The sequence below is a fragment of the Triturus cristatus genome, chromosome 8 (genome assembly GCF_964204655.1).
Source record: "Triturus cristatus chromosome 8, aTriCri1.1, whole genome shotgun sequence".
NCBI lineage: Eukaryota > Metazoa > Chordata > Amphibia > Caudata > Salamandridae > Triturus > Triturus cristatus.
In genome coordinates, this window is record NC_140591.1 from 101897669 (window position 1) to 101920577 (window position 22909).

The window sequence follows — 22909 nt, forward strand, 5'->3', positions numbered from 1 at the left end:
ATTCTATTCACTGGAAGGGCTAGAGTCGTCAGTCGCACCACAGGGGGCGGGGCCAGCATTGTGTTTGGAAAACCCTGTCCTATTCAGGACCCAGGTGGACTCCTCCCACCCATCTAGCTGCTGATCTCCCCATTCACCACTGGGTGACTCATCCTGACACTGGGGAATCCCTAGCCCGTCACATGACATGACCAGCCAATCACGCGACAGACACACTGCACACAGAAGTGCCCACTTCTAGAAGTGGCACTTCCACACTAGGTACATGCACGCCGCACACATCATCGCGCAGCATTCACTCACACGAGTCCGCACATACCAAACTCGGGCCTGCACACCCCACGCATCAGGAACTACTAGGGACACATACATTCCCCATGCATTCCTATGGGAGGGCAGGCCTATCTCACCACATGCACTCAGAGCACGCACGCACTTTACCCTGGGACACAGGGAAAGTGCGCAGAAACCAAACAATCACCACACCAAGTCACCAGTAAAAATCAAAAAAGTTCAGGGGTGAACCTGCCAGAAGGGCCAAGTCCAACACAACCCCCTTCCAGCCAAAACGCAGGGCAGCCCAATCACCACCGTGATGGACTTCCCTGCTTGGGGCGATAGAACACGGACGCGGGCCCGCAACTGCAGGGACACCCTCCGGTTCTACGCCACGGTGAACCCATGGAATTCTTTCTAACACCACTGTCTGGACCAACTGGGCTACCCCACTGGTACTCCCAAGCTGTCCGCGGCCCAGACCAGGCCCTAGGCCACCCAGGTGCCACTGGTCTTTGCCCAACCACAGAGTGGGGGGTAGTAACCCCTGGCACATAGCGGCCATTCTCCACTCTTCCTCTCTGAAAGACAGGACTAGACTGCCACTGGTTCTCCAGACTATGGTCTACACCCTCAGGCGGACCAGGAGTCTCAGGGAAAGCTCTCCTCCCCCTACCTCTTCTCCTAGGGTTCCTCCTCCTCTGGCGAGGGGTACACCTAGAACGCCATTCCAACCCAGGGTTTAACCCCTCAGGTTGTACCGGGGGCAGAGGTGGGCTCTCCCACCCTCTGCACCCCCTTCCAGAGCCCTGCTCCCTACCAACTGGGGCGGTACCTCTGGAAGAAGAACTGGTCGGGACGCTGGTTACAGACGTCCCACCCTTCAGGTCAGGCTGATCCCGAACCTGGCCTTCCAACCTCCGGCCTAGAACCTTTGGTGGAATAATTGCCTGGCACTCCAGGACTTCTGGGGATTTCCACTCCATCCCCCTGAGGCTATCAAAGGACACATATGTCGAGCGACTGTCTGTCTGGCGCTGATCTCCCGTCCCCTGTCCACCTGACAGTGCGCGGAGATCCCCCAGAACAGAAGTGGTGCCACCCTGGTCACTACACGGGATCCTAGCCCAACTGGGTAGTCCCTGACCCACAGGCTCTTCCACTGGGAAACTCATCCCCCAATCACTCCTCACACTGGACTCCTGTACCTTCCCTACCGGAGCGGTACTGCCAGACTCTAGAACCACAGGAGCCTTGGTTACAGGTGCTCCAGGTCCTCTACTCACCAGGAGATCTCCCTCAAATGGGCTAACAGGACAGCCTAGGTCCCCAACTTGGTGTTCCCTCATGGAACCATCCAAGTCCTGAGGCAGGGTTTTGTACGTCAGGGGACCCTCGGTCACCCTCTCACTCCTGCTCCACTGAGCCAGGCAGTGAGCCCCTACACCCTCCTCGCTATCCTGGGACCTAGCTGGGCTACACTGAGCCTCTTCCACCACGCTGGGCTGGAAGATACCTGACCCACTACTTTTGGAGTCACTCCCTAATGACTCTAGAGAACCTCTAGCCCTTTCCCAGCGCTCTGCTTCATCTCCAAGCTCAAATGGGGCAGACACCCCACACCCCAACAGGTGTTGGCGCAACCCCGGTGCACAACAATTGAGCAGGTGTTCTCTGAGAATCAGATCACACAGTTTATCATAATCAGATTCTGCGGGAACTCTTATCCAATCAAACAGTGCATCCTCACATTCATCCACAAACTCCTCCCAAGACTGGTGAGACAGTTTCCTACTGCCCCTGAACTTCAACCTTAACTCCTCCTCCTGGGGAACAGGTACCAGACTGGGGGAACTGGGACTGGGATTTCCTACACTGGAATCTATCTGGCTGCTACCACTGGACTCAACCCTCCCTGGGGAGCCCAGAAAATTAAAACTGCGCGCAGGGGATAGTCTACCCTCCAGAGCTACTTTGCCTCTGGTGGAGGCCCTCTCAGCCTCCTCTACCCTCTCCCGCGCCAAGACCCACTCAGTCTCTCGCTGTTGCTTCCTGGCCTCCAGCTGCGCCATAGCCTGAGCATGCTCTAACCTGAGCTTCTCTAACGCCAGCTGGTGCTCCCTTTCTTTCCTCCTATCTTCCCACTCCTCTGGGGACAGGGAAAGGGATGAGGCGCTGCTTCCTACGCTGGACCCAGCAAGGGACGCCCTACCTATGGGGTCCTCACTCTCTACTGGCGTCCACGTATTGTCATCCTCTACCTCCTCTTCTGACTCTTCAGGGCTCCCCACAGACCCACCACCCTCCAGGTGTGAGGCCTGGGCCCTTTCCGTACTGCGCTCAAGATCCCTTTGCCTCTTAACCCACTGGATCATGTGGCCCCTAAGTTCACACATAGTGTCTGACTCTCTCACCCCTATGCCTCTCTCTCTACAGAACCTTTCCAACTCCTGCATACTGTAATAAATTAGATCACTGAGATCAAAAGCAGGCTCCATTCTGGCAGACGTTCTAGAGAAAAGATCACACAGGGAACCTAGGGGTCTGCGTTTAACACAGGAGCACACAATTCACAAAAAGATTCAGCAAGCTCTCTAACCCAGAGAACTCACACTCACTTGCCTAGTGCCACACACCATTCATCCACACACACAACCCTCCCCTCGGACTGGTAAGGCAGTTTCTACCACCCCTGATTCCTCAACCTGACCACCACGTGACACAGGTACCAACTCTGGGCGCAGGGTGGGGGACAAATGTACAGGACACTATTACGCTGCCACCACTGGATCCCACCCTCTGGTGAATCCAGAAACACAATGCACTAAGGGGGATGATCTACCCTCCCGAGCTAGGGACACCTAACTCACAGTGCACAAAAACACATTTCCAAAGAAATGACAAGTTAAAACAATTTTAAAACAATAATCCCTATACCATGTGATTTATCTAAATGCAGAGTTTTGTAGTGAGGCCAGTTGCTGCTGCGGTACAGCGCAAACGCAAGTCCAAATCCCACCGCTGATCACCAATGTTAGAAATGGGATTTCTGGTTGGCTAAGGCTTGCGCCAAAGTCAGGCAGAAACCACCACTCTAGTCAGGGCAAGGAAGTTACACGCCAAAGATAACCCCTGCTCACCCCCTTGGTAGCTTGGCACGAGCAGACAGGCTTATCCCTGAGGCGATGTGTAAAGCGTTTGCGCACGCACCCAGCAACAACACCCAAGGCCCACCACAAAGGAAACTCCACACAAGGTATTATATAAAAATAACCTTTGTATTATACACAACACATTAGATAAAAACACACACTTTACAATGTGCCAACAGGCACGGGCAGAATTTACAAGGGATTATATATACAGGGGACAGGGCCACATGGACCACTGTCAGGAATTAGCACTCTTTAGAAATAGCACTTAGAACGTAGGAATAATATTTTAGAACATAGCACATACAATCACTGTAGCACTAAATTACACCTAGCACACAACCAGTCACTACTGGTATCAGGTAAGCACCACCTACGCAACCCTAACCACCTTAGGAAAATATTGCGCAGGGAATCAGGACCTCACTGGCACCACCTGTACTAGGGAGAAAACAACCACCTAAGTATCACTATACCTGTAGGGGTCTAAGCACATAAACACATGATGCATAACATTCAGAGGTGTAAAGCAAAGCACATGACGCATAACCATACATTCAGAGGTGCAGGGAAACACAATTGCGCAAGAACTCACATAAGCCACTACCTGTGGCAGTCCCTAGGCCAACTGGCCTTGTCGGGGCTAGGACGCCCTGTGTCCCAGCAAAGTCAGGGGCAAGACTGCGCCCGCAGTCTAGGCAAAACACCAAGCGCCCAGGAGCAACTGAGCACAGCCTACACGTTGCAGCTGCCCACGGAGTGCTGGGCAGCTGTGGAGGAATGCTGGGGCACTACTGTGCCTTCTCAAAACCAATTGGGCATGCCTCTGAGCCTCCCTGGGCTCTGCCAACGAGAATGCCCCCAGGTGTTGGAGCGCACCAGCGCTCTAAACAAACAACGCCGTTGGAGCGCACCAGCGCTCGAAGGAAACAATGCGTGGTGTTGGAGCCTCACTGGGCTCTGAATCAATAATGCCCCCAACGGTGGAGTCCCTCTGGACTCAAGACGACCAATGCCCCCACCGGAGCACCGGAGGCGCTTTCCACAACTCTGTCCCCAAAGCGCTGCCGCTGCCCACTGTCAGGCGGGGCAGCGGGAGGGAGGTATGAGCACTGCACCCGCAGTGCTCGACATTATCACGGGGACGGCACCGGCCAACGCACCTCCCCACACCCCCAGCCACCCAGCAGCTGAGCCGCACTCACCGGCTGGCGGGCAGACAACACACGGAGGCGGGGTGGGCTCCCGGTCCTCCTCTCGATGGGGGTCACTTCTCTCTCCGCATTACTTCTCTCCTCAGACGAGGGCACCGGCGCGCAGGGTCGGCTCCTGCCTGCTCCGGGGCCCAAATGCAGCCGCGAGTCTCGGGAAGGAGGCGGGGTAGGCTCCCGCCCTCCTAGTTTCGAATCCGGTTGTCCCGGAGGCCCGCCCACGGCCCGCCTGACTTCCTGGTCGGGGCCGGAGGGCGAGGAATTGTAAAGCTCTGCAATAAGAGGGGTAGGCTCCCTCGAACTAAGGACTGTACGGCGGGGTGGGCACCCGCCGTGAAATTAATATAAATAAGCGGGGTGGGCACCCGCCAATTAAATAATTAAATCAGCGGGGTGGGCACCCGCAAGCGCGGCAAAATAGCAGGGAATCCCTACGTCGGGGTTCCCTCGCTAATAATTGCAGCTCCGCGCTGCTGGCCACCAATAAAGCGCTCCTAGCGCTATAAATGAAAGAAAAGCGCTTCCAGGCACTTAGGGGATAAGGCAAGTCCAGCAAAGTCTAGAAAGGTAGGCAGGGGGGCAAGGCTGGGCCAGGGGCCAGCTCACTGGGCCCTCCAGGGCAGGAAGGCAGTCCCAAGTGGCGGTTCCTCCTGGCCTCCAGCAGCAGCAGCAGCCCCCCTCAGGATCCTGGAAGAGAACAGTTTCTGTGGGGACACAGCCCCATTTTTATACAGGCAAACCCTTTGTTCTGGGTTCAGGGTGAGGGGGAAAACCAGTCGCAGCTGGTTGGGGAGCACCCTTGATGTGCTCAGCCCCTCATTCTATTCACTGGAAGGGCTAGAGTCGTCAGTCGCACCACAGGCGGCGGGGCCAGCATTGTGTTTGGAAAACCCTGTCCTATTCAGGACCCAGGTGGACTCCTCCCACCCATCTAGCTGCTGATCTCCCCATTCACCACTGGGTGACTCATCCTGACACTGGGGAATCCCTAGCCCGTCACATGACATGACCAGCCAATCACGCGACAGACACACTGCACACAGAAGTGCCCACTTCTAGAAGTGGCACTTCCACACTAGGTACATGCACGCCGCACACATCATCGCGCAGCATTCACTCCCACGAGTCCGCACATACCAAACTCGGGCCTGCACACCCCACGCATCAGGAACTACTAGGGACACATACATTCCCCATGCATTCCTATGGGAGGGCAGGCCTATCTCACCACATGCACTCAGAGCACGCACGCACTTTACCCTGGGACACAGGGAAAGTGCGCAGAAACCAAACAATCACCACACCAAGTCACCAGTAAAAATCAAAAAAGTTCAGGGGTGAACCTGCCAGAAGGGCCAAGTCCAACATAAGCCATTCTCATCTTTAAGGCCAAATTATAGTTTGACTTTCGTTAATGACACAGTTTTTGGTTCTGAGAATGTTGTCACCCTATTTGAACTGTAATATTTTCATACAGTGTTGAATTATTTAATGTATAATTGTCTGATGGCTTGGTGGTGCCTCCAATGGCTTGGGTACAATCACTCCTCGGTAGACACCACACACTGCCCCATGCCGTCTTCAAGGTGCCTCTTGTGTCTCAGTTCCTATATAGCGAGTGGTGCACAGCATATAGAATATACCAAACTCATGATGCTCATGAGTGGTGGTTTCTACATCTGACAAGAGTCCACCTTAAAGATCCATAGAGGGCTGTGTCTACACTCACTTTCTTTGCAACACCCCATACTTATGTGCAGGAAAGAATTCAAAACTAAAACGAGCACCCATTTGAACCATGCACAAAGGACACCCGGGAACTCAGTACAAACTGGAGTCCTTCATGACGTCATCAGGGGTGTGAAACACTATATGAATGATGCAAAATAGGGAGTTACATACTCTACAACCAAGAACGTGCACAAGGCCTAAGGGGGTAAGAAAGCAATATACAAATACCATAACAGTATAAAATGTATTCTAAAAGAAGATGGCTGCCAGGTTCACCAGGATCCCAGAAGAAGATACAAAATCAGTCATTCTGCAGTGGGAGCACCATCTTCACAAGCAAGTAAGATAACTATGAGCCTATCTCAAGCAAGAAATGTTATGGTCCAAGAGTGACAGAGAATTGAGAAACTGCAAGGAGTGTCAGAGAGTTGAAAAAGGTGCTAGACTGTCATAGAGTTGAGGAAGGTCCAGGAGTGCCAGAGAGTTGAAAAAGGTACAGGAGTGTTAGAGACTTGGGAAAGGTGCAGGAGTGCCAGAGAGTTGAAAAAGGTGCAGGAGTGCCAGAGAGTTGAAAAAGGTGCTGGACTGTCAGAGAGTTGAGGAAGGTCCAGGAGTGCCAGAGAGAGTCCCTCAGTCTAAGCGCCAGGATGCCCGTAGGGCGATAGCTGCGCTATATAAGTTTCTCATCAATCAATCAATCAATCAAGATGAGATAGGTGCAGGAGTGCCAGAGAGCTGAGAAAGGTCTAGGAGTGCCAGAGAGCTGAGAAAGGTCCAGGAGTGCCAGAGAGCTGAGAAAGGTCTAGGAGTGCCAGAGAGCTGAGAAAGATCCAGGAGTGCCAGAGAGCTGAGAAAGATCCAGGAGTGCCAGCGAGCTGAGAAAGGTCCAGGAGTGCCAGAGAGCTGAGAAAGGTCCAGGAGTGCCAGAGAGCTGAGAAAGGTCCAGGAGTGCCAGAGAGATGAGAAAGGTCAAGGAGTGCCAGAGAGCTGAGAAAGGTCTAGGAGTGCCAGAGAGCTGAGAAAGGTCAAGGAGTGCCAGAGAGCTGAGAAAGGCCCAGGAGTGCCAGAGAGCTGAGAAAGTTCAAGGAGTGCCAGAGAGCTGAGAAAGGTCTAGGAGTGCCAGAGAGCTGAGAAAGGTCTAGGAGTGCCAGAGAGCTGAGAAAGGTCCAGGAGTCCCAGAGAGTTGAGAAAGGTTCTGGAGCGCCAAAGAGAAGAGAATGGTCCAGGAGTGCCAGACAGTTGAGAAAGGTCCAGGAGTGCCAGAGAGCTGAGAAAGGTCCAGGAGTGCCAGATAGTTGAGAAAGGTCTGGCAGTGCCAAAGAGAAGAGACTGGTCCAGGAGTGCCAGACAGTTGAGAAAGGTACAGGAGTGCCAGAGAGTTGAGAAAGGTCTGGGAGTGCCAAAGAGAAGAGACTAGTCCAGGAGTGCCAGACAGTTGAGAAAGGTCCAGGAGTGCCAGAGAGTTGATAAAGGTGCGAAGTGCCAGAGAGTTAATAAAGGTCCAGGAGTGCCAGAGAGTCGAGAAAGCAGCAGGAAAAGGTGAGTAAAGAATGAAAGTGGAGGGTGCTGAACAGGAATTATCATGCGGGATATGTGTGATCTGTCCCCTTAAAATGCTGTGGGTTCAAAAACATGGGTTGCAGGTCAGAGAATGTTGCATCAGTGACGAGAGGAGAAAAGCAGATTAAGAGAGAGGCGAGAGATGGAAATAAGGGGGACGGAGTCTGGTCTGGGCGACAAACATAAGTGAAAAAGGTATAATTATACATAGGGAATTATACGAAATAGACATTAGATCAAACGTGACGCTAATGAACCAACAACAATGAGCAAAGCATTACGAAGATTGCATCCCGGAAGGAATGTGCAGACAAAACTAATGATCTGGAGATATTGCAACCAGAGATATTGAGGCCGATTATAACACATGAAGTCAGACCCCCCTCAGCCACTCTGGACTCTGGAGGGAGGTGGGGGCTTGGTTGTTCTTCTCTCTGTCCTCTTTGGCTTACACCTCTCTCCTGATCGCAGTCACACAAATGGAGCAACCCTCCGGAGTCCCCTCAAAGCCCCTAACATCTCCCTTATATGCGAGACTACCAGCCCAGATCCTATCATTCAAGCATGCCCATCAAGAAGGCCTATCACCAACCACCCAGAAGATGGCACGTGTCTGCATGTGCAACTGTATGTCTCTGCCTCACTCCATGTAACGGATGTTTGTATGTCACAATCAGTGCTTAACTTGTGAAACAATGAGCGTCGGTGCCCACGGCTCTGCTCAGAAACCCGCGGCCGGTTTAACTAAATGTCGGAGTGTCAAACACCAAGGTTTCATAGTCCTAATCCCACTTTATGCGTCTTCAATCCACTACCAGACACTCCCTGCCTCTTTATCTCACTCTTGCTGGTCCCACTTTCTCCCTTTGTGATGGTTTTCCCGTATTTCTCTTATGGGGGTTAATTGACGGCCGGCGTAGCCTATTCCGTAAATAGAGAAAACAACCAGAGCCAGATGCAGCCAATTCCGGATTGCGAGGCCTGGGTCAGCGTCTGATCCTCAGGGTGCCGTCGCGGTACGATCCTAACACGACAGCACCCTGAGTATTAACAGTCAATTAACCCCCACATGCCTGATCTAGTGGCACTGCTCCCACGTGGATCCAAAGCTTGGGCCCCACACTCATCACAGATTTTCCATTCTCCTACCGCTTCCCTGCCCCGGATTCTATGTGAACCGGACGCAGCCTATCCTCGGTGGACCCCTTCCAGGGCCCCCGCTCATCTGCCCCCCTGTTAGTATCCACGCTGTTGCCACCACCCCCGGATCTCCTTGGACCGGGCCGCGTCATCCTTCCCTCACCACCTTGGTTGTAGTTTTTCCCAGCCCATGGACCTTCCTCCCGGGCACATTGCCCCCTGCACTTCCATTCAGTAACCCGGTCCTGAAGATGATCCTCAATCAATAGGATCGAAACGCCGTCAATTCCTCAGCGCAACCTCCGGCGCCCTTTCACTGTGGGTCACAAAAATCTCACCAATTCAGTATAACTGATGTAAATAATTAACCCCGAACCACAAGTGCCTTTGTATATATTTCTTTGCCACTTTCTCACTGTGCGCCTTCGCTGATCTTTTTCACTTGTCACCAGCGCCGTTCACTTCCTAGTGTCACGAGCACTTGCGTACACAAAGTTTTTTGGGTTACGTATCCAATAATTTGCTTACAGTGCTGATACAACTGTTTCCAAATTCCCGTAGCCCTTTTTTAGGTCGAGGACTATCCGGTCTGCCGAAGGCAGAACCGGAAGTCGGAGATTTAATGTTTCCTAGAGTGGCTATTTAGCCCGCCTCTCTTTTTGCTTCTCCTCCATTGGCTGGCTTCCTAAACGGAGGCCAGCCATTGGAGGAGAGAGCCGTCCCTCCAAATAGGCTCCGTCTTTTTCAGATTCGGAGGCGTGTTCCTTGCTGTTCTTTCCACTTTTTAGCCACGCCCTTTTAGAACAGCAGGAACACGCCCCCGAATCCGAAAAAGTTTGGAAGCTTCCATCTGCCATTTTTTTGCTATAGTCTGGCCGTGAGGATCCATCAGTCCGGCGCCGTGTTGTTGTGCTGGTGGCGGCGCTGCCGGGGCAGGCTTCACTGGATGGAGTGAGCAGAAGAGCTTAGGGGTGACTTCAGCAAATAATTCTGGGCTGCTGATTCTGTTTTGGTGGTCTCTGTAACACGTGTGGTTTTGTGGCAGTTTGCAGCTCGGCGACTTTTGCGTTGTGATAGCCTGATTACGGTGACTGCTGCGACTTACTTGACTCTCTTGGTTTAGGACTTCTAAGGCATGGGGGCTGTCACCGATGACGAAATTATCCGTAAGCGGCTCCTAATCGATGACGACGGTGCCGGTGATGACCGACGCCTCAGCTTGTTGGTTAAGTCTTTCGTGAAGTGGCGTCACTCCGGCTCTGAGGACGGGGACGTCTCCTACCAGCAGATGCTCGCCACAGTCTTGCAGTGTGAGTTCGCAATGGGAAAAGCCCTTCTGGTGTATAACATGAACCTGCGAGAGACGTTCAATTATGAGCAGATGTACGCGGACATAGAGAGCAGTATTGCTGCAGCCCGCGAGAAGATCTCCGACTGCAAAAGGCAGATCCTGCATGCCAAGCAGATTCGGAAAAACCGACAGGAATACGACTCCCTGGGCAAAGTGATTCAAAGGCACCCGAACAGACACAAGACGCTGGGGCAGCTAGAGGGCTTGAGCGAGGAGCTAGGGCGCCTGACTCAAACCAAAGGAGATACGGAAGACCGCTTGGAGCTGAAGCGCAAACAGTTCCACGTCCTTCTCAGCTCCATCCACGAGCTACAGCAGACCCTGGAGAACGACGCGAAACTGGCCGAGGAGTCACAGGAAATGCACACGCAGAGTGAGAGTAGACCGTGAGATAAAACCGTCTCCGATGCCCAGCTCTGTGAATGTTTAATGGACCCAAGCGGGGAGGCTGGAGCTAAGCCAGAGCTGCAGGACACATTGCCACCATTTATGTCCAGCTCTGATGACATCGGAGAAGCTGGATTTAAGTCAGATCTGCAAGACATATTGCCCCAGTCCCGAACTTTGAGTAGACCTCGTTTGATCCAAATTGGAGACTTGACACGGCGTGAGCTTAAGGACATACACTGGTGGACCAGTAGCAACAACTTGATCAATCAAATGGGGCAAACGTAGAAAACAATTACTGGTGAAGAATCAAAGTAGAGCGACATGAAAAGTAACACTCTTATTAGAGGGCCCAAGAGTTAAATCCTAGAATAAGAATAGTATAAACAAGGGGTATGGATGGGGACTGGATGAGAGAAGAAATATCAAGAGACTGAGTGCAGAAATGCAGATCTTGCCTTAACTGTGATCTCTGGACTCAATTGTAGAGAACAAATGACATACTCTAGTTGCAATGGGTGAGACCCTCCTCTGTAAGATGCACTGAACCTAAAAGGATTGCTAATTGGCGGGGAATTGCTATATTTGCGGAGGGGGTCCTTGGCGAAGGGGAAAAAACGTGCCATATTTTTAGGTTAACCACTGACTGCCTACGCTATTTCCATTTGTTTCAAAATCATCTAATGATCGTATCCTAAAAAGATGGTGACCCTAAGCCTAGGCTGTATAGCTAGTGTAAACAATATACACATCAGGGAAGACACATGTTGTATCTAAATAATGTATGCCTAAGGCAAAAATTGTGTTGTTTGGAGAGGGAAAGTCCAGATTCTGAACCTGCTAGTAAGCGAGGGAAAGACTGGAGACCGGCTCTGTGCGCCAGCGGCGGGTTGGTGGTCTTGGGGGTTGAGGTCTCTGCTCAGCCTTCTGTTTCTGGCTCCAGGGTGGGCTGTGAGACCAGGCCCTGCCCAGGTCATTATTCTCTCCGCTCCTGTGTGGATTTGTGAAATGTTGTCTGTCCCCTTTGTCTGGTTGTCGCCGCTGCGTGTAGAGGTACAAGGCAGCACCGTGGAGAGGCAGTGACAGCACCCCCTGCTGCGGGGTGGCAAGTGAGCCGGCCTGTCCGGAAGCCTCTTTATCCTCAGCCCAGGGCCGCCCGCCCAGCACAGCCTCTGATAACCTGACTCGGACGGCTGCCTTGCTCGAAAGCCAAATACTAATTACTCCAGTTTTGGGGCGTGGAGCTCGGCGGCTCCCTGAGGGGTGTGCCTCTCGTAACATCCCTGTGCCTGTGGCCCGGCCCTGCCTCACGGCGCTCAACTTCACCCCACAGTGTATCGATGACCGAGGGTAAATACAAACGCTTCCGGAGTCTTAATATCTTATCGGGTATCTTTGTATAGCACGGCGTTCGCCAGTTATTGGGCTTCTTGGCGCTTTGTGCAGGTTGTATTCTGCAGCTGTGACTCTTTCTAGCACAGATTCTCTGTGTGACGGTTTCTATTCTTGATCCGTGTTTGCGTGGGCGGGAGGATTGGGAGGGAAGAGAGGGACACTGTCATGGTGTTGGGTGGTGGCGCTGTCCTGCCCTAACCCGTGTCAGTGTGCGCTGGGTTGTCCGTGCTGCGGCTCCCAGCCGGGTTCTCCCAGCATGTGTCTGCTGCTGAGTCCTCATGCTGGTTGGCTGCTTGGCTGCGCGGTCCTTCCCGGCGTCACTAGGGTGAGGTCCAGCTAGATAGTCCATCCCAGGAGGATGCGCCGCTGGTGGCCTTTAACCTGCTGTTATCGGGTCCTAGTGCTTGTGTGATAGGTCTTCACAGCGCTTTAGCGAGGGGACAAGGCCGTGGAACGTGTTCTCAGTCGAGGCCTTAAAGGGAAGACTTGGCAAAGCTGTAGAGGTCGCTGTCCGTAAAGCAAGGCCTTCTTCACGCCATCGGTATCGACGCTCTCCACGGCCGTGGTTTCCCTACTAAGACGGCATGACGTCGTCGTAGGCCCTCACCCCCTGCACCCCTCCGTCCAAGAGGTCGGCTGGCACTGGGAGGGTCCTCCTAGCCCCCTTGTTTGGCTGCCCCCACTTCAGACTGTTAATGCCTCGCTATGGACTCGGCAGTGATCGCTAGATTGACCAATCTAATTGGCTCTTAGGAGCAGCAGAGGTGTGAGGAAGGGACCCACAGACCAGCGTTTATTCATGTTTTTAGGTGGGGGACTGTCCGGTCTGCCGAAGGATTTTTTGTGTGGATAATGGTGGAAGAGCTTAAATATTGTGCTCAAGGCTTGGAGGCTGCCCCGTTCATGTTGTAGCATACCTGTAACAGATACTTCCTATCTTTGGGCGGTTGTGTGAAAAGTTATCTTGAAGCTTCTTTGGGTTGGTTTGATGTGGGTTCATTATCTGACCTAAGTGGAAAGCACCACTCTGCTTACATCTCACTACCTCACAACATCCCTCTCCCTCACTACATCACTGTTTCACTACCTCACTCTCTCTCACTACATAACTCTCTACCTCACTACTCCACTCTATCTCACTACCTCACTATCTCACAACTTCTCTCTCTCAAGACATCACTACCTCACTCTCTAGCTCACAACCTCACAACTTCACTCTCTCTCACTCACTACCTCAATCACTCTCTATCTCACTACCTTACTCTTTCTATCTCACTAACTCACTTTCACTCTCTCTTTCACTACCTCTCTCTCTATCTCACTACATCACAACATCACTCTATGCTTATATATCACTACCTCACAACATCCCTCTCCCTCACTTCCTCACTCTTTCACTACCTCACTCTCTATCTCACTACCTCACTCTCTATCTACCTCACTCTCTATCTACCCCACTCTCTCTCACTACCTCACTCTTTATTTCAATACCTCACTCTCTCTCTCTATCTCACTACCTCACTCTCTCTCTGCTAATGCAATAGGTATCACATATGCAAAAAAAAAGCTAATGCCAATAGAAATGACAATGCCATTTATTTAGGGATACAAAAATGATAAAAAAATAATGAGCAATACCAATAGCTCTACCTATAATATTGCCGAGACCATTGCATTGTAAATGCTTGTTCAAATATATGATGCCTTTGGCACATCAAAAATCTTCATTGAGTCTCCCCGTTTTGTCGTTTTGGGAATGTCTTGTACATGTTTTTGAACCCGACTTTTCAATAATACCAGTTGAGATATTGTTGTTTGTTTATACCCAAAATACCAACAACGTAAAACTTTACAATCACATATTGCCAGCAGCAACATATAAACATTTCCAAACAACAAACTACACGAACACACTAAATAAAACCTGGGGAGAGGATGAAGCCTGACGGCTAGGGCGGTGGACCTCAAATCTGGGGAACCGGGTTCGAGCCTCGGCAACGACGCGCAACATCCTGAGATTCTGGGCAAATCACGCAAATCACTTAATCTCCCTCTGCCTAACAAATTTGAATGTGTCCTCAGTGTAAACCGCTCTGATACCCGATACCTTCGGGTCAAGTTCACGCTATATAAAACTCCGTCAAATAAAAAAAATAAACCTAGATCCCCAGCAATGCAAAATCCATACTCCGATAACAGCCAATAACATACATAATCCGCACTCCCAAACAGCAACGTATACAAGGAACACAGTTAACAACCTAACCCCACTCACATAGACCCACAGCAATGAAAACAACCATGCTCCCAAATTACCAACAATGTAAGACTCTACAACGGCTGCAACATATAATGCACACTCCCAAACAGCATAGTACACGAGGTACACAGCTAACAACATACTATTCACACTCACATGCACCCAGCAGCAATATATAATCCTACTACAGTCAAAAACCGCATTATCCATGCTCCCATACAATACACATTCACATACACACAGAGGCAACATACAATTCACTCTCACATATACTTAACAACATATGTTCCACAGGTCCTTACAGTCACAACATACAACCCAACATGAGCTATTATTCAAGACTTCCATATGGCTACAGCCAAGTCCAGCTTACAGCTCGCGCCCACAACTACTTATACTGCTCTCACACCCTGCCAATATACAACCCACACTCGCCTACAGTTAACACACAAGCTACACTCGCGTACACTGAGAAGAATACAATTCACCCTCACATACAACCAACAAAATTCAACTCATGCAACAAAATAAAACCCGCGCTGCCAGACAGGCAACATTTATTCCTCACCTATATATAGCTCACAACCACATAGCATCCAGACTCAAACACAACCAACAACATACGATCCACATCCAAACACAGTCAACAACGTCAACGGCCAGGAGCATGCAGCCATGGGCGCCCGAGCCCCCATTTTTTTCGAGGTTTTAGCTATCTTTAGCCGCCTGGATGTCAGGCAAAGATCGACTTCTGCAGCAAAGCCGAGCTCCGAAAACGGCAGTATATCAGCGGGAAAATGAAGGCGACGGCAAGCGCGGAGCGTGATGACGTCCACAAGAGACACCCGCAGCGGCTTGACAAATGGTAGACATTAGACCCAGATGGCTGTTCCGTCAGGCCAGCGTGCGGTGGATCCGCGGATATATGTTACCCGGGAAATCAATGGAACCGCGGATATACATTGCCCGGGAAATCAATGGAACCGCGGATATACATTGCCCGGGAAATCAATGGAACCGCGGATATACATTGCGTCAGGTTCGAGGGTCGTCGGGACATTCTTAGGAGGGTATCTGTGTCGTGCGGGTTACTTTCCGATTTCATACATGAGTGGGCATTCGCCACATGCCAGCCTCGCTTGTGCATCTTTATGGTGGCTAATGACTGGAGTTGCTTGCCAGCCATAAGCACGTGCCTCAGTGGATCAGTCATTTGTAGCTGTGCAGCACTGTGTTGTATTGGCGTGTGTAACACTTTACTACCAATGTCAGGGCGGCGACTCCATTTATTATCAGAGTACGGTTGTTAGATTGGTCTGTGTGGCAAGAACGAGGCTCAAAGGTGTGCACCAGAGTTGTTGCGGCGAGCTTGTAGCTGCGTTTAAGCATGTGTGAGGGATAGAGTTGTGAGCTTGTGGCTGCGTTTAAGCATGTGTGAGGGCCTGAGCTGTGAGCTAGCGGCCGAGTTTAAGCATGTGTGAGGGATAGAGTTGTGAGCTACTGGCTGCGTTTAAGCATGTGTGAGGGAGAGTTGTGAGCTTGTGGCTGCGTTTAAGCATGTGTGAGGGAGAGAGTTGTGAGCTTGTAACTGCGCTTAAGCATGTGTGAGGGAGAGAGCTGTGAGCTTGTAGCTGCGCTTAAGCATGTGTGAGGGACAGAGCTGTGAGCTACTGGCTGCGTTTAAGCATGTGTGAGGGAAAGAGTTGTGAGCTTGTGGCTGCGTTTAAGCATGTGTGAGGGATAGAGTTGTGAGCTTGTGGCTGCGTTTAAGCATGTGTGAGGGATAGAGTTGTGAGCTTGTGGCTGCGTTTAAGCATGTGTGAGGGATAGAGTTGTGAGCTTGTGGCTGCGTTTAATCATGTGTGAGGGAGAGAGCTGTGAGCTTGTAGCTGCGTTAAGCATGTGTGCGAGAGAGAGCTTGTGGCTGTGCTTAAGCATGTGTGAGGGATAGAGTTGTGAGCTTGTGGCTGCGTTTAAGCATGTGTGAGGGAGAGAGCTGTGAGCTTGTAGCTGCGTTAAGCATGTGTGGGGGAGAAAGGCGTGAGCTTGTAGCTGTGCTTAAGCATGTGTGAGGGAGAAAGCTGTGAGCTTGTAACTGCGCTTAAGCATGTGTGAGGGAGAAAGCTGTGAGCTTGTAGCTGCGCTTAAGCATGTGTGAGAGAGAGAGCTTGTGGCTCGGCTTAAGCATGTGTGAGGGAGAGAGCTGTGAGCTTGTGGCTGCGTTTAAGCACGTGTGAGGGAAAGAGTTGTGAGCTTGTGGCTGCGTTTAAGCATGTGTGAGGGAGAGAGCTGTGAGCTTGTAGCTGCGTTAAGCATGTGTGGGGGAGAAAGGCGTGAGCTTGTAGCTGTGCTTAAGCATGTGTGAGGGAGAAAGCTGTGAGCTTGTAACTGCGCTTAAGCATGTGTGAGGGAGAAAGCTGTGAGCTTGTAGCTGCGCTTAAGCATGTGTGAGAGAGAGAGCTTGTGGCTGTGCTTAAGCATGTGTGAGGGATAGAGTTGTGAGCTTGTGGCTGCGTTTAAGCATGTGTGAGGGAGAGAGCTGTGAGCTTGTGGCTGCGTTTAAGCACGTGTGAGGGATAGAGTTGTGAGCTTGTGGCTGCGTTTAAGCATGTGTGAGGGAGAGAGCTGTGAGCTTGTGGCTGCGCTTAAGCATGTGTGAGGGAGAGAGCTGTGAGCTTGTGGCTGCGTTTAAGCATGTGTGAGGGAGAGAGCTGTGAGCTTGTGGCTGCGTTTAAGCACGTGTGAGGGATAGAGTTGTGAGCTTGTGGCTGCGTTTAAGCATGTGTGAGGGAGAGAGCTGTGAGCTTGTGGCTGTGCCTAAGCATGTGTGAGGGAGAGAGCTGTGATCTTGTAGCTGCGCTTAAGCAGGTGTGATGGAGAGATCCGTGTTTGCCTATATTTGCCTATGTTCACCATGATTACCTTATTAAATATTTCTGTCTTCTGACGTATGGGTAAGTTGGTTAGAGACCCTTTAAGGACTGCAAAAACCATGGGAGGTCTGCGTTTCCACAGTTTCTCACCCTCACACTTCACCCTGCTAATTGGTGGAAAGCATGCAGGAACTGAGGCGGAAACAACAAATCCCGAATGTTCTTCCACAAAATCATGTCATCAAGAGTACTTCTGCCCCCTGGCATTACCGATGCCCTGGATATCAGAAACTTTTGGGTGTTGGGGTGCGGGTTCCAGCCCACTTGTAGTGGGCCCATATCTATCGTGGGTGCGTAGACCCCTGCGTCTTTGGAATTTAAGGAGGTTGAGGGGACTTTATGTAGGAGTCTGCTGTTTGAGCAATCCTGGAAGAGAATGGAGCCAGGCACAGAAGTGACTTGAAGTGCAGACCTGCCACAGTGAAGCGGCCTTCTGTGCCTTGCACAGGAGACACCCAGGGTCAGATGGCCTGTAGGGCGATGAGGCGGGGCCCGGTGGGCTGGCCTGACAGGGAGTTTTGGGCTGTTTCTGGGCCTGTTTTATGGTCTGCTGGCCTTGTTTTCACTGTCGACTTCCCTGATATTAAAACAAGCATTGCCTGCAGCAAGCTCAAATCCATGCGGTCTCCCGTACTTTACAAAGGACTTATACCGCCTGTCTTTACAGGTTCAAAGCTGCCCAGTTCGCAAACCTGGGATACCTTTCTAGCTATCTAATTCAGAAATGGAGATGACTTTTGTCTATTCCCCGTCCCACTCCAGCCCTGATTGCACCGTCTCGTCCGATGGAAGGCATCGCTCGTGACGTTACATTTCGCATCGACAACTACCGATGAGCTTACACGGGTTTCTCGAGGCCAAACCTGCTTTGCTGATGCAAAGTCGAAATCACCAATCTCAGGCCAATGAGAGGTGACGTGACAGGGAGCCCCTGCGAACAGGTGCGAGACGAGCACATCATGTTCACCCAATCAGAAGTATGCTTTCAAGCTGTTGCTTTACAACAGGGCATTCGGTCTGCACCCTGCTGATGATGCTACGTTGATGCCAGCATAAAAAGGAAATAAATGACAGTTCTAGAGACATGTACGTCAGTAAGCAACTGAGTCACAAATAACGAAAGAGTAAGTAATGTCACTGCCATACACTGTACTAAAACCAGCAAAGACACTGTTGCCATAATGCAAATAAATGTGTGCACTCCATGGAGATGCAAACAGCACCCTGTAGAAAGAGGCAGCACGGGCGTCGGGCGAGCCTGAGGGCCTGCCCTGCTATTGTGCCTTGGGCTCCGACCTAGGCGTGACTCGATTTGAAAATGTTACAGCGACGACGCAGGGCCGGCTTTGGGGCGGTAGGACCAGTGCCCCTGCACAGGGCGCTGACCTGGGGGGAGGGGGTTCGCTGTGTTTAGCAATAACTTACCTTTTAACAGCACCTGCTGCAGAGTTCCTTGAGCATCCAGCTTTCAGGCAGCAATAAAAATGTCAAGATAACTTGTAATTAATGTTCCTGCTGGGGAATGAGAGATGGTGCTTTGTCTAGTGGCAGTTTTGACTCGCCATAAAGTAGCACAGAGGGTTAATATGCCTGCTGCAGAGAACAGATCTGTATTTTATGTGGAAAGCTGAGTGGATTAGTAAAGCCAGCTTTTATCAGCGCTTTAAAACACATGAGATTTATGTGAGAGGGCCTGTGGAGAGATGAGGGGCACCTTTGCTGGGTGGCAGTGAGGGAATCTGAGGAGGACGTCATGAGGGGGGGTGGGCCAAAAAGCTAGTTGCACCGGGTACCCCCAGCGCTAAAACCAGCACTGCAGCTGTGATGCCGCTGCCTGGCTCTGAAAGCAATGCGGCCTTATAAGCATGAATGAAAAACCTTCACAAGTGGTGTGGCGTGGGCATAATACATGTGAAACAGAATCCTGTGCCTAAATACTTAATGACGTTTTACTGGGCAAAGAATGGCCAAAATCAGCAGGCCACAAGATATCTATTTAGCAGTGCATACAGCACCATTATCCTGGGTCATCGGCAATAAAAGACTTTACAAGGAAATCATATGCAGAGTTTCTGATAAAAGTCATGCATAACACATAACACAAGTGAAGGCCTGCAGACTCTCCGGTGCCTGGTGCATTAGTAGATGCACCACGAGAAAGTTCAAAGTGGCACATCAGAGCCTCAGGCAGCCAAGATCCAAGTACAAGACATACAAATGATGGACGGAATGTAGAGCAAATCAAACATTCTGCATTCCATCCATCAAAAGATCTGGGTTAAAGCCATCATTCTATTGCTCACCATGCCACCCCAGTTTAGATCCATCCATGTGCAAAGACCCTGCTCCTCATGGGAACGGTCCCGCCCTAACTGCTGAGCCAGGTCCTCCCTGGACTAGAAACAAGCATCTTGGTATCACCCCTCATGAGCCAGGCTAGCTTGATTCCAGTGGCACAGTGAGCCCAGGACCCACGTCTGGGCATACCCGGCGCATTTAGAGCGAGAAAGCAAAAGACACACAAATGATGGACAGAATGCGGAACAAATTAAACTTTCACCCACAGTCAAGAGATCTGGGTTAAATCAATCGTTCTTTTGCTCACCATGCCACCCCAGTTTAGACCCAGCCATATGCAAATCAGTCTTGACCCTGCTCCTCATGGGGGTGAATGTTTGATTTGTTCAGCATTCCGTCAATCATCTGTTCTTTTTGCAAGATCCAAGTACAGGCGTGGCTGGCAAACCTCCACTGTCGCCATTGGCTCTCCTCTATGCCTCCCGTGGCTGCACTCTGCTACAAGAGGCTGAAGGGCCATTTTTTCCATCTCCCCCTTAAATTGCACAGTTGGCAGCCATGTGTATTACACAACAAATAAGCAGCTGTGGCCCGCCCGGATGGGCTGAGGGACACGCACCCTCACCTTTTGCCCATCAAGAAGAGTATCTGCCAGGCTGAAGAAAGGTCAGCTTGACAGACACTCCTTATATTCAGGCCAGGAGTTGGAGATGCGCTAAATGCGCAGGCTCCCGGCTGCCTAAGCTGAGGTTTGCTGGGCTGAGGATGTCACAGCTCTGGTGGGCCTGACCTCCTCGGCTCAGCAAGAGGTCCTGGAGGCCCTCCCCTCCTGTTGAGGGAGAGCTTCAGTGAAAGCCTCGTAGCTGGACGCTTCATTTTTAAACCCCGAAGTGCCAACGGCCGAGTGTCTGTCACCGACTCTGTCCCCATCCTGCTCTGTAACGAGTGAGCGACTGCTGCCTCCCCTCATTGGCTGACCTAGGATCAGTCAATGAGAGAAGGCAGCAGCCCCAACCCTCGTGGGACCTCGGAGGCAGAGCTGCAGGTAAGTGTGATTTTTTTTTTATTAGTGCTTGGTGCGTGTGTGTATGTATGAATATTTAGCAGTGAGTGTTGTGAATGGATGTGCGTGCACGTATGTGTGAAAGCACGGGTGTGAGTGAATGTGTATGAGTGTGTGTGTGTGTCCCGTCCTCCCTCTCCCTGCTAAAAGTAACAGCCGCCACTGCCAATAAGTGCCTGCAAACCCTCACAGGAACTCCTGAATGCCACAAATAAACAAAAGACCTGTACACTGCAGCTCACCAGATCACAAACCTCTGTCTACAGCCATAGTTTAAGTCCTGCATATCTCTGTGACAGTATAGGCCTGAAGCATTACCCCCTCCACCAATGGGAAGGGATCCTTGTGCATGCATCTGTGCAATACTTGCTCTCATCTGATGAGACACGGTCACTTCTAGTGCATGTGTCTTAAGAGTGTTTGCTCATCACGTATGCTGTTGTCTGCGTGCAGCTCTGTTGACCCGTTGACCGCGGCAGTCAGAGATGGCGCTCGTCATACAATGAAAACTTTCAGGAGCCCTTGTGTAGATCACAGTTGAATTTATTTTGTCACTGTAAGGTTAGCAGGTCTCTCGCCTCCCTTACGGGCATCACTGGCGGGCCCGGCAAGTCTCTGTACAAGGCTCCACCTCAGACTTCGGCTACTCTTCCAAACACAGGGCCAATTCCCACCGGCAAGTGATCTACCCTGCGCTGCTGGCCCCCTGGTTTACTGTAGATGAAGCCTGGTGTGGATCTTGTTGGCAAATAGCATCATTTCTTGATTCCGGAAGTCATTCCATTGCACACGGTTATGTTATGTTATGTTAAAAGGATTTATTCAGCGCAAAGAATTACCCGGAGGTTTCAAGGCGCTATAGTCTTGGAGGAGAGATCGAGACATGAGAAAGTTGAGGGAACAGCCAAGTTTTGATATTTTTTTCACAGTACTGACTTGCGCACCTTAGAACTTATTACCGCTTGCGCAAGTCCGAATTTTGCACTTTTTACGAACAAGATTCTCGTCGGGTTTTACCTGCCGACAACCTGTGGACAATTAGGTCAATAATAGCACACATGTGATTAGTGGATTGGAAAATACATCTCAACTTGGAGGCTTGTTCCAGGTGCAAACGGGGGTTAGCCTTCAAAATAGAATTCCCCCTGTAGTCAGGGCCGGACTAGCCATTGCAGGCACTGGGCGATTCCCCGGGAGGCTGGAAGGGTAGAGGCGAGTTTTTACAGCAGTGCTGCAATTTCGGCCCCAAGTAACAAAAGCAGCAGCGCTTTAAACTTGCAGCCCACCCAGCGCCCCCAATTCCAAGCGCTGCTCCTGCCTGAAAGGCCGTGTAGACCATCCGCCTGGAGCCTGGCTTGATGAAGAGGAACTCGGAGAAGGTCCACCTAGAGTTCATGGAGAGCGGGGATGTGAGAAGTTGGCCTGGTATATGATGCTCACTAGTTAAAGTGATCACCTTGTACCATGCCAAGCAACCCTTATGGTGTGGTTGTAAGTCAACCTTTTCGGACTAGCTGCCCTAGTGGTAGCGTAGGCTAAGCAGTCTTTGAGGCTAAACTCGTGATGCGTGTTAAGCAAGCTGTTTTACCAATAGTAACCCCCTTTTATACCAATGAAAGGACACCACACAGATATATATTCAAAATATATATGTATTTATTTCTCAAAGTAACCCCTAGTCTCTTTATGAGCACAGGAGCACAAATCGTCAAACAAGATTATCACAGAATACACAGAAGTTGCACTTTATATGGATAGGCCCTGGTGGCCACTCAAACCATATACTAAAATAGTGGTATAAGTACCACGAACAGAAAAGGGAAAAGGCCTAGGGCCTCTAGAATCGCTGGGCCTACAAGGAGCTAACGTCAGTTAGTGACCAGGAGGTCCACGGGTGGCGTGTGCAGAGCAAATAGTCACACGCGTGCTCCCATAGGTTTCAATGGGTGCGTAAAAAGTACAAAGTTACTGCAAAAGGAATCTTCCGGATGACCTAGGAACTTAAGATTTGGAACACAGGCACTAGAGATGTATTACTACACATGGGCACCGGAGTACCAGCTTTACCTCACCCACAGGAAGCGGGTGCATAGGCCTCAAAGTGCGTCGGGTTTCTTCTATCTGTTCCGTTGAGCCTGGGACAAAGATGCTG

At 50.9% G+C, this 22909-nt stretch overlaps 1 protein-coding gene and 1 pseudogene across 6 annotated transcripts in view; one reads left to right on the forward strand and one right to left on the reverse strand.

Annotated features, from left to right (window-relative positions):
- The window catches only part of ILDR2 (immunoglobulin like domain containing receptor 2), an 878816-nt gene that overhangs the window by 783578 nt on the left and 72329 nt on the right, over positions 1-22909 (reverse strand). The window lies entirely within an intron of this gene.
- Positions 10206-10927, forward strand: LOC146801634 (THO complex subunit 7 homolog pseudogene; annotated as a pseudogene).